This window comes from Saimiri boliviensis, chromosome 12 (assembly GCF_048565385.1).
Source record: "Saimiri boliviensis isolate mSaiBol1 chromosome 12, mSaiBol1.pri, whole genome shotgun sequence".
NCBI lineage: Eukaryota > Metazoa > Chordata > Mammalia > Primates > Cebidae > Saimiri > Saimiri boliviensis.
In genome coordinates this window covers 21,322,696-21,334,024 of record NC_133460.1, presented here as the reverse complement: position 1 = coordinate 21,334,024, position 11,329 = coordinate 21,322,696, and the positions used below count along the sequence as shown (strand labels likewise).

General features: G+C 46.4%; 1 pseudogene across 1 annotated transcript; it reads right to left on the bottom strand.

Annotated features, from left to right (window-relative positions):
* Positions 1-4,077: 4,077 nt before the first annotated feature.
* LOC101047897 (trafficking protein particle complex subunit 4 pseudogene) lies at positions 4,078-5,015 on the bottom strand (annotated as a pseudogene). The gene has a single exon (XR_005581746.2). The product of XR_005581746.2 is annotated as a trafficking protein particle complex subunit 4 pseudogene (transcript).
* Between the last annotated feature and the right edge of the window lie 6,314 nt (positions 5,016-11,329).

Here is an 11,329-nt window from a genome sequence, read left to right as displayed (position 1 = left end):
AACAACTTCAACTTTGCCCATTGCCTATGAAGGTGGTGGACACACTGAAGGGCATGCCCCAGTGTGTGCCGACGGTAGCAAGAGGTCCCACACAGCCTCCAGTGGGGCTGGTGGTGTGGCTGGTGGTGCACTTCAGTGTGTCATGATTCAGAAACTCAGGGTCTGTTTAGACGAGGGGCGGCCCATATTTCTTTTTTCTTAAGCAGGGTCTTGCTCTGTCGTCCAGGCTAAAGTGCAGTGGTGCTATCATGGCTCACTGCAGTCTTGACCTCCTGGGCTCAAGTGATCCTCCCACCTCAGCCTCCTGAGTAGCTGGGATCACAGGTGTGCACTGCCACACTCAGCTAATTTTTAAAGTTAAATTTATTTATTTATTTATTTATTTTTTTGAGACAGAGTCTCGCTCTGTCACCGGGCTGGAGTGCAGTGGCACAATCTTGGCTCACTGCAACCTCCACCTCCCAGGTTCAAGTGATTCTCTTGCCTCAGCCTCCTGAGTAGCTGGGACTACAGGCATGCACCACCATGCCCCGCTAATTTTTGTATTCTTAGTAGAGACAAGGTTTTACCATGTTGGCCAGGATGGTCTCGATCTCCTGACCTCGTGATCTGCCCACTTTGGCCTCCCACAGTGCTGAGATTACAGGCATGAGCCACTGTGCCTGTCCTATTTTTATTTTTTTGAGATGGAGTCTCGCTCTGTCACCCAGGCTGGAGTGCAGTGGCATGATCTCGGCTCACTGCAACCTCCACCTCTTGGGTTCAAGCCATTCTCCTGCCTCAGCCTCCCGAGTAGCTGGGACTACAGGCACAGGCCACCATGCCCAGCTAATTTTTGTATTTTCAATAGAAACGGGGTTTCACTGTGTTGGCCAGCCTGGTCTCAAACTCCTGACGTCAGGTAACCTGCCTGCCTTGGCTTCCCAACGTGCTGGAATTATAGGCATGAGCCACCATGCCTGACCAATGTTATAACTAAAAAAAAATTTTAGTATAGACAAAGTCTTGTTCTGTTGCTCAGGCTGGTCTCAAACTCCTGGGCTCAATAAATCCTCCTGGCTCAGCATCCCAAAGTGCTGGGATCACAGGTGTGTGCCACCATGCCTGCCTCCCTGAGAGTTTAGAGTTTATATCACTGCATTTATATTCCTGTGTGCAAGATTATCACAGGGTCTGCTGCTTTTCTGAGCTTCAGTCCCTCTGTACCCTGAAGTACTTGGTTCAGCCATTTCAGCACATTCCTGCCCAGTTTAACTCTCCTGTTGAGGAGCTTTCAAGACTTCCCTAGGGGCTCTTCTACTTTGGCCAGCTACTTCAGGTTGCTAAATTTTTTTTTTTTTTTTTTTTTTTGAGACAGAGTTGTTCTGTCACCCAGGCTGAAGTGCAGTGGCACAATCTTGGCTCACTGCAACCTCTGCCTCTCAAGTTCAAGTGATTCTCGTGCATCAGCCTCCCAAGTAGCCAAGACTACAGGCACATGCTTTCACATCCAGCTAATTTTTTTTTTTTTTTGGACGATTCTCACTCTGTCGCCCAGGCTGGAGTGCAGTGGTGCAATCTTAGCTCACTGCAACTTCCATCTCCCAGGTTTAAGTGATTCTCCTGCCTTAACCTCCTGAGTAGCTGGGACTACAGGCGCCCACCACCACAGCTGGCTAATTTTTGTATTTTTAGATAAGGGGTTTCACCATGTTGGCCAGGCTAGTCTCTGTCTCCTGACGTCATGCTCCACCCACCTTGGCCTCCGAAAGTGCTGGGATTGCAGGCATGAGCCACTGCGCCCAGCCAATTATTATTATTATTATTTTTTTTTTTGAGACAGAGTTTCGCTCTTGTTACCCAGGCTGGAGTGCAATGGCGCCATCTCGGCTCACCGCAACCTCCGCCTCCTGGGTTCAGGCAATTCTCCTGCCTCAGCCTCCTGAGTAGCTGGGATTACAGGCATGCGCCACCACGCCCAGCTAATTTTTTGTATTTTTAGTAGAGACGGGGTTTCACCATGTTGACCAGGATGGTCTCGATCTCTCGACCTCGTGATCCACCCGCCTCGGCCTCCCAAAGTGCTGGGATTACAGGCTTGAGCCACCGCGCTCGGCCTAATTATTATTATTATTATTTGAGACGGAGTCTCACTCTGTCGCCAGACTGGAGTGCAGTGGCATGATCTCTACTCACTGAAACCTCTGCCTCCCAGGTTCAAGCGATTCTCCTGCCTCAACCTCCTGAGGAGTTGGGACTACAGGCATGCGTCACCACGCCCAGCTAATTTTCGTATTTTTAGTAGAGGTGGGGTTTCACCATGTTGGCAAGGATGGTCTCGAACTCCTGACCTCAAATGATCCACCCACCTCAGCCTCCCAAAGTGCTAGGATTACAGGCGTGAGCCACTGCACCTGGACAGTTTTTTTTTTTTGAGACGGTGTCTCACTCTGTTGCCCCGGATGGAGTGCAGTGGCACGATCTCAGCTCACTGCAGCCTCTACCTCCTAAGCAATTCTCTGCCTCAGCCTCCTGAGTAGCTGGGATTACAGGAGCCCACCACCATGCCCAGCTAATTTTTGTATTTTTAATAGAGACAGGATTTCACCATCTTGGCCAGGCTGGTTTTCAACTTCTAACTTTGTAACCCACCAGCCTCGGTCTCCCAAAGTGCTGGGATTATGGCGTGAGCCACTGCGTCTGGCCCAATTTCTTGTATTTTTAGTACAGACTGTGTTTTACCATGTTGGCTAGGCTGGTCTAGAACTCCTGGCCTCAACTGATCTGCCCACCTCGGCCTCCCAAGCTAGGATTACATGTGAGAGCCACTGCTCCTGGCCTAATTTTTTTTTTTTTTAAATTTTTATTTTTAGAGACAGAGTCTTGCTTTGTCTCTGTCTCTAAAAATAAAGACTTTGGCTGGAGTACAGTGGTGTGATCATAGCTCATTACAGCCTCAAACTCCTGGCCTCCAGCCATCCTTCTACCTCAGCCTCCCAAAGTGCTGGAATTACAGGTGTGAACCACTACCCGGCTAGTTTTTAAATTTTATTTTGTTTTGGTTTTTTGAAGTGAGAAAGCTGATCCTGTCCATGGCCTACCTCCTCTTTCCCATGTTGAGAGCCACCTGCCACCAGTTCTGTGATTGCCCCCTTTATTTGGTGGAGCAATGATTGGCAGGGGTCAGGTTTGGAGGAGCTGAGTGGTAAAATGATAGGGCTGAGGTGAGGATGTCGGGAGGGGAGAAGGGAGGATTGGAGAGAGGGCAAAGATGAGGAGAGCAGCCTGTTAAAATCTGAAATGGGCCGGGCGCGGTGGCTCAAGCCTGTAATCCCAGAACTTTGGGAGGCCGAGGCGGGTGGATCACGAGGTCAAGAGATCGAGACCATCCTGGTCAACATGGTGAAACCCCGTCTCTACTAAAAATACAAAAAATTAGCTGGGCATGGTGGCATGTGCCTGTAATCCCAGCTACTCAGGAGGCTGAGGCAGGAGAATTGCCTGAACCCAGGAGGCGGAGGTTGCGGTGAGCCGAGATGGCGCCATTGCACTCCAGCCAGGGTAACAAGAGTGAAACTCTGTCTCAAAAAATAATAATAATAATTAAAAAATAATAAATAAATAAATAAATATTTTGGGCCAGGCATGGTGGCTCATGCCTGTAATCCCAGCACTTTGAGAGGCTGAGGCGGGTGGATCATGAGGTCAGGAGTTCAAGACCAGCCTGGCCAAAATGGTGAAATCTTGTCTCTACTAAAAATACAAAAATTAGCTGGGTGTGGTGGTGGGTGCCTGTAATCCCAGCTACTTGGGAGGCTGAGGCAGGGAATTGCTTGAACTTGGGAGGCGGAGGTTTCAGTGAGCCGAGATCACACAACTGCATTGCACTTGTGACAGAGAGAGACTCCACCTCAAAAAAAAAAAAAAAAAAAGATATTTTGAGCACTCCTTTTACTCTGACGAAATAAATGAACAGAGAAGTAAAACATCTATAATACTATTTTTAAAAGTCAATGTAGAGGCTGAGGCCGGAGGATCACAAAGTTAAGAGACTGAGACCATCCTGGCTAATGGCTGAAACTCTGGCTTTTTTTTTTTTTCTGAAGATCAAAGGAATGTTTATTACAACATTTATGGACCTTTCTCCCCCATAAATAAATCTGTACAGAGTTGGAAAATAAGACCACGATATATACAGAAGGAAACAGCATAGTGTGAAGGCTCAGGAATCAGCACATGTCATCAGGGTCAGCATTTTCCCATTTTCAAGTGCACTAACAAGGCTGCTGGAATCTCCACCGGAGTGGAAACAGTATTCCTGTTGCAGGAACTCTCAGAATGTGGGGGTCCATCGCAGGTTCAGCCTATGACCCAGGTCCAAAAGTTCCAGCCTTCTCTGCCACCTCCAGGGCTAGCTTCAAATTCTGGTCAAATAGCTCACACCTGATGGGCATTTCTAAGGAGTAGAATGGATTCTTGAGGGCAAAGTCTGAGTAAATCTCATAAATCTTTCGGAGAAGAGAATCTATTCCAGCTTGCCTAGGATCTGCTAGAACCACAAATTTGATCCCTGTCAGTGTCTGGTAGCAGTGCAATTTGAATGTATCTGTCTCCAGCATCTCAATGCCTGAGCTTCCCTGTTCAGGAGACAGCTGAGAGCCGATGGCAAAGAGCGAGCAGAACACAGAGGCCAGCATGAGCTTCTCATTAGAATTGAGGCGGGGCCGGCCAAATCGAATGGACACCGGATAATTAGCAGAGTTACTCGATACTCCAGCACCTCTTTCCCGTCGGCCGTGTACTTTGCCATTCCCGTCCATGCCATTGATAGCCAGCACTGCATGGCCCACTCGGATACCGTCCCGCTGGCCGAAAGCCACCAGCACACGCTCATCGTGTAGCTTGAGCAGCAGATCCAGCGGATAACTGAAAGTTTTCTCAGCCTCAGCCCGCGGCGAGTAGCTGTCCAGCTGGTAAATCAGGTCGCCAGCTTTGTTCACCACATACACACTAAAAATCGCCATTGCTGCTACCGCCGCTCAGGGACTGGCGTTCGGCAAAACAGTGTCTCTTGAAAAAAAAAAAGTCAATATAGGTCAGGCGTGGTGGCTCACAGCTGTAATCCCAGACCTTTGGGAGGCCAAGGCGGTGGATCACCTGAGGTCAGGAGTTAAAGACCAGCCTGGTCAACATGGTGAAACTCCATCTCTACTAAAAATACAAAAATTAGCTGGGCATGGTAGCACCCATCTGTAATCCCAGCTACTTGGGAGGCTGAGGGAGGAGAATCACTTGAACCCAGGAGGTGGAGGTTACTGTGAGCTGAGATCCCACCACTGCACTTCGGCCTGCGAGATGAGAGTGAGACTCCACCTTGAAAAAGAAAAAAAAAAAAATCAATATAAGCTGGACACATTGGCTCATGCCTGTAATCCCAGCATTACAAAGCCAAGGCAAGCAGATCTTGCCTTGGAAAGCCAAGGCAAGCGGATCACCTGAAGTTGGGAGTTTGAGAGCTGCCTGGCGAACATAGCAAAACGACATCTCTACTAAAAATACAAAAAATTTGCTGGACGTGGTGGTGGGCGCTTGTAATCCCAGCTACTCGGGAAGCTAAGACATGAGAATCGCTTGAACTGGGGAGGCAGAGGTCACAGTGAGCCAAGATTGTGTCACTGCACTCCAGCCTGGGCAGCAGAGAGAGACTCTGTCTCAAAAAAAAAAAAAAAAAGATAAATAAAAATAAAAATTACAACTACATGGTGGGCATGGTGGCTGACACTCGTAATACCAGCTACTTGGGAGGCTGAGGTGGGAGGATTATTTGAGGCTAGACATTCAAGACTCCCATTTCTACCAGAAAATAAAGAAAAATAAGGCTGGGCAAGGTGGCTCACGCCTGTAATCCCAGCATTTTGGAAGGCTGAGGCGGGTGGATCACGAAGTCAGGAGTTCAAGACCAGCCTGGTCAAGATGGTGAAACCTCATCTCTATTATAAATACAAAAATTAGCTGGGTGTGGTGGCATGTGCCTGTAACCCCAGCTGAGGCAGAGAATTGCTTAAACCCAGGAGGCCAAGGTTGCCATGAGCTGAGATTACACCACTACACTTCAGCCTGGTGAGGGAGTGAGACTACGTCACACACACACAAATAAATAAATAAGAAAGAAAAATAAATTTAACTAGTGGTCACCCTCGTGGTAGGGTGGTAACTAGGAGGGACGTGAAGAACATTTAGGATGCTACAAATGTTTTGTTTCGTTTTTAGAGACAGAGTCTTGGTTGGAGAGGGAAGTAGAGTAAAAAAAAAAAAAAAAAAAAAAAAAATGGAGACAGGGTCTTACTCGGTTGCCAAGCTGGAGTGCAGTGTTGTGATGTGATCATGGTTCACTGCAGTCTTGAACTCCTGATCTCAAGCAATTCACCCACCTCAGCCTCCCAAGTAGCTGGGACTACAGGTGTGAACCCCCACGTCCGGCTATATATATATATGTATATGTAATTTTATAGAGAGGAGGGTCTCAGGCTGGTCTTGAACTCCTGGCCTCACCCAATCCTCCCCTGCCTCAGCTCCCAAAGTGCTAGGATGACAGTCATAAGCCACAATGCCCAGCCAATATTTTGGTTTCTTGATCTGGGTACTGGTTATGTGGGTGTGTTTACTTTGTGACAACACATTGAGCCTTCACTTAGGATTTGTGCACTTTTCTGTATTACATATTACATTATTCTTTTTTTTTTTTTTTTTTTTTTTTTTGAGATGGAGTCTTGCTTTGTCACCCAGGCTAGAGTGCAGTGGCATGATCTGGGCTCACTACAACCTCCACCTCCCAGATCCAAGCGATTCTCCTGCCTCAGCCTCCCACCGAGAGCTGGGATGATAGGTGCCTGCCACCGCAACTGGCTAATTTTTGTATTTTTAGTAGAGACAGAGTTTCACCATCTTGGCCAGGCTGGTCTCAAACTTCTGATCTCAGGTGATTGCCCACCTCAGCCTCCCAAAGTGCTGGGATTACAGGCATGAGCCACCATGCCTGGCCTGTATTACATTATTCTTTTTTTTTTTTTTTTTTTTTTTTGAGACGGAGTTTTGCTCTTGTTACCCAGGCTGGAGTGCAATGGCGCGATCTCCGCTCACCGCAACCTCCGCCTCCTGGGTTCAGGCAATTCTCCTGCCTCAGCCTCCTGAGTAGCTGGGATTACAGGCACGTGCCACCATACCCAGCTAATTTTTTTGTATTTTTAGTAGAGACGGGGTTTCACCATGTTGACCAGGATGGTCTTGATCTCTTGACCTCGTGATCCATCCGCCTCGGCCTCCCAAAGTGCTGGGATTACAGGTTTGAGCCACCGCGCCCGGCTACATTATTCTTTATAAAAAATTTTAAATACAGCCAGGCACAGTGGCTCACATCTGTAATCCCAACACTTTCCACCTGAGGCAGGTGGGCTACTTAAGTTCAGGAGTTTGAGACCATCCTGGGCAATGTCTCTAAAAAAAGTAAAAAAAAAAAAAAAAATTAGCTGGGCATGGTGATGTCAGCCTGTAGTTCCAGCTACTCCAGAGGCTGAGATGGGAGGATGGCTGAGGCCCAGGAGGCAGAGGTTGCAGTGAGCTGAGATGGTGCCACTGTAATCCAGCCTGCGAAACAGAGCCAGAACCTGTCTCAAAAAAATTTTTATTTTTTGGCCGGGTGCCATTGTTCGCACCTGTAATTCTAGCACTTTGGGAGGCCAAGGAAGGCAAATTATGAGGTCAGACATTCAAGACCAACTGGGCCAATATGGTGAAACACCATCTCTATTAAAAGTATGAAAATTGGCCAGACAAGGTGGCTCATGCCTGTAATCCTAGCACTTTGGGAGGCCGAGGCGGGCGAATCAACTGAGGTCAGGAGTTCAAGACCAGTCTGACCAACACAGAGAAATCCCGTCTCTACTGAAAATGCAGAATTAGCCAGGTTTGGTGGCGCATGCCTGTAGTCCAAGCTGTTTGGCAGGTTGAGGCAGGAGAATTGCTCAAACCCTGGAGGCAGAGGCTGCAGTGAGCTGAGATTGTGCCACTGCACTCCAGCCTGGGCAACAAGAGAGGAACTCCGTCTCAAAAAATAAATAAATAAAAATTTAAAAAGTAAGTTAGCTGGGCCTGGTGGCACATGCCTGTAATCCCAGCTACTCGAGAGGCACTGAGGCAGGAGAATCTCCTGAACCTGGAGGCAGAAGTTGCAGTGAGCGAGATCTCACCACTGCACTCCAGCCTAGGCAACAGAGCAAGACTATGTTTCGGAAAAAAAAAAAAAAAAAAATTTTAAGTAATGTATATGTCAGTATGTAAATGCTTGTGTAGGGCTTTACTAGGATATTTGGTTAAATGGTCATATCGAAGTTGTCATATGCTTGCACTGCCTTATAGGATTTCTATGAATATAGCAGCCACAGTTTCAGAGTGTCACAGGTGAGTGGTGTTGGTGATTCAAATTCTACAAATGCTGCCATCTGTGTCAAGATTTTGCGAAACGACAATTTCTGATAATATTCCAGACAAAACAAAATATAATCTTTCTTCAGTTTACACATGTGTCTGCCTTCTTGGAAAAGTCAGGATTAAAATCATGCTTATACGTTTGTGTTTATATAAAAAATGAACTTAGATTCTCTACTCAATTATTAACCTGTTTTTATGTACAGGGATGGCCATGGGGCATTCTGAAAATGATGGTGGACGACTGACAGTTTTTCACTGAGTGAGACTGTCCGGCATGGTGTAGGACACAACTGATCCCCATTAATGCCAGAGGTCCAGCATCACTCACTGTGACCAAAACATCCCCTCCTAAAAATTCACAAAACAACCCCTAAGGGGTGGCACTGCCCCTGTGGAGAGCCACTGCGTTCAGGCCACAGAATTAGAGTGCGAGCTTCAGCATCTGAGGAGGGATCTGCATGGATTGGGAGGTCAAAGGATTATTTGGGGTTCAGGGAAGCTCAGCTTAATTGGAAGAAAAAGGTAGAGGGGAAAAATGGGGACTACCCAGCTTTGCAGTGCTTGACTCCATAAAGGTTTGTTGAATTAACAAGCGAGCGAATGAGTGAATGAGTGCTGCAGAGAATAAGGAACTATTCGCATTTTATTTCATTTTATTTATTTTTGAGACGGAGTTTTGCTCTGTCATCCAGGAGGCAGTGCAGTGGCGCAATCTCAGCTCGCTGAAGCCTTTGCCTCCCGGGTTCAAGCAGTTCTCTGCCTCAGCCTCCCGAGCAGCTGGGATTACAGGCGCTTGCCACCACGCCTGGCTAATTTTTTGTATTTTTAGTAGAGATGGGGTTTCATCATTTTGGTCAGGCTGGTCTTGAACTCCTGACATGGAGTTTCACCCACCTCGGCCTCCCAAAGTGCTGGTGTTACAGGCATGAGTCACTGTGCCTGACTACATTTTAAATTTATTTATTTATTTATTTTGAGACAGAGTCTTGCTCTGTCACCCAGGCTGGAATGCAGTTACATGATCTTGGCTCACGGCAACCTCTGCCTGCTGGGTTAAGCAATTCTCCTGCCTCATCTGAGTAGCTGGGACTACAGGCACGAGCCACCACACCCAGCTATTTTTTTGTATTTTTAGTGGAGACGGGGTTTCGCCATGTTGGCCAGGTTGGTCTCAAACTCCTGACCTCAGGTGATCTGCCTGCCTCAGCCTCCCAAAGTGTTGGGATTAGAGGCGTGAGCCACCGCACCCGGTCCCTAATTTTTTTTTTTTTTTTTTTTCAAAATGGGGTTTCATCATGATGGCTTCCTCAGGTGATCCACCCACCTCAGCCTCCCAAAGTGCTAGGATTACAGTTGTGAGCCACTTTGTCTGGCCCTAATTTTTATTTTAAGAGACAGGGTCTTGGATAGCTTTAATTTAAAAAAAAAAAAAAAAAGAGAGAGAGAGAGAGAGAGAGAGAGAGACAGGGTCTTGCTCTGTTGCCCGGGCTGTAGTGTGTAGTGAATGGTGCATTCATGGCTCACTGAAGACTCGAGCTCCTGGGTTCAAGCAATCCTCCCACCTCAGCATCCTGAGTAACTGGGACTACAGGCAGGCACTGCCATACTCGGCTAAGTTTTTATGTTTTAATTTTTTTTCTTTAAGACCTCCACCATGGATGTTCCCCCCGACACGACCTTCCAACAGAGGCCCACTGTGGAGAAGTGCTGTCCTGGGGACCTTCCCAAGACCTGCCCCGTGAACTTTGAGCCCCCGTGGGCTACACGGCCAGTGAGGACCTCCCACAGCCACCTCTATCAGATGGCTCGACCATGAGAAGCCCGTCATGTCACCTGTCATGTGAGCTGTCACCACATACCCTTCCACCACTCATGCCCAGCCTCGTGAGAATTGTCTCATGAGGTCTCACCATTTTTTGCTGTCTTACAAGACCCCCAAATAGATTTCTCAGGAAAGCACCTACCTAGTCATCTGCCACCACATAAGGACTTTTTTGTTTTTTGTTTTTTGTTTTTTGCTTTGGTGTGCATCAGAGTGCTTTATGCATATTTCCATGGTGTCATATAGAATATTGAATGGGTGTTGACTCTAGGGTCTATATTTATTAAAGTTAATAATTTTTACTGCTTCATCAAAACATTCTTTTAAAAAAAAGAAAAAGAAAGAAAAAAAAGAATGAAGGAGAGGAAGAAAGAGGAAGAGGAAGAGAGAGAGAGAGAATAGGAGTATTGCTTTATTGCCCAGGCTAAAATGCAGTCTAAAAATGGGTATTGAAAACCTCTTTTATGCCAATAATTATGCTTAATAATGGAGACATGAAGAGACGAGGGAAGAAAATAACAAACAAGCAGCCAACCAATATTTCATTTAAACCTGTGAAATGCTTTCCAATTACTGATTTACTTCACTTTTAGAGTAGGTGTGATGTGGTACTGATAAGAGTGTATATTTTGTGTATTTGAAGTGGAGAGTTCTATAAATGTTTATTAAGTTTAGTTGTTCTAGATCTGAGTTCAAATCCTAGATATCTGTCTCGTTGATCTGTTTAATATTGATGTTGAAGTCTCCCACTATTATTGTGTGGGAGTCTAAGTCTCTTTATAAGTCTTATGTATCTGGGTGCTCCTGTATTGGGTGTGTATATACCTAAGATCATTAGCTCTTCTTGTTGCATTGATCCTTTTACCATTATGTAATGTCCTTCTTTACCTCTTTTGATCTTTGTTTCTTTAAAATCTATTTTATCAGAGGCGAGAATTGCAACTCCTGCTTTTTATTTATTTATTTATTTATTTATTTTTGCTCTCCATTTGGTTAGTAAATTTTTCTCCATCCCTTTGTTTTGAGTCTCTGTGTATCCTT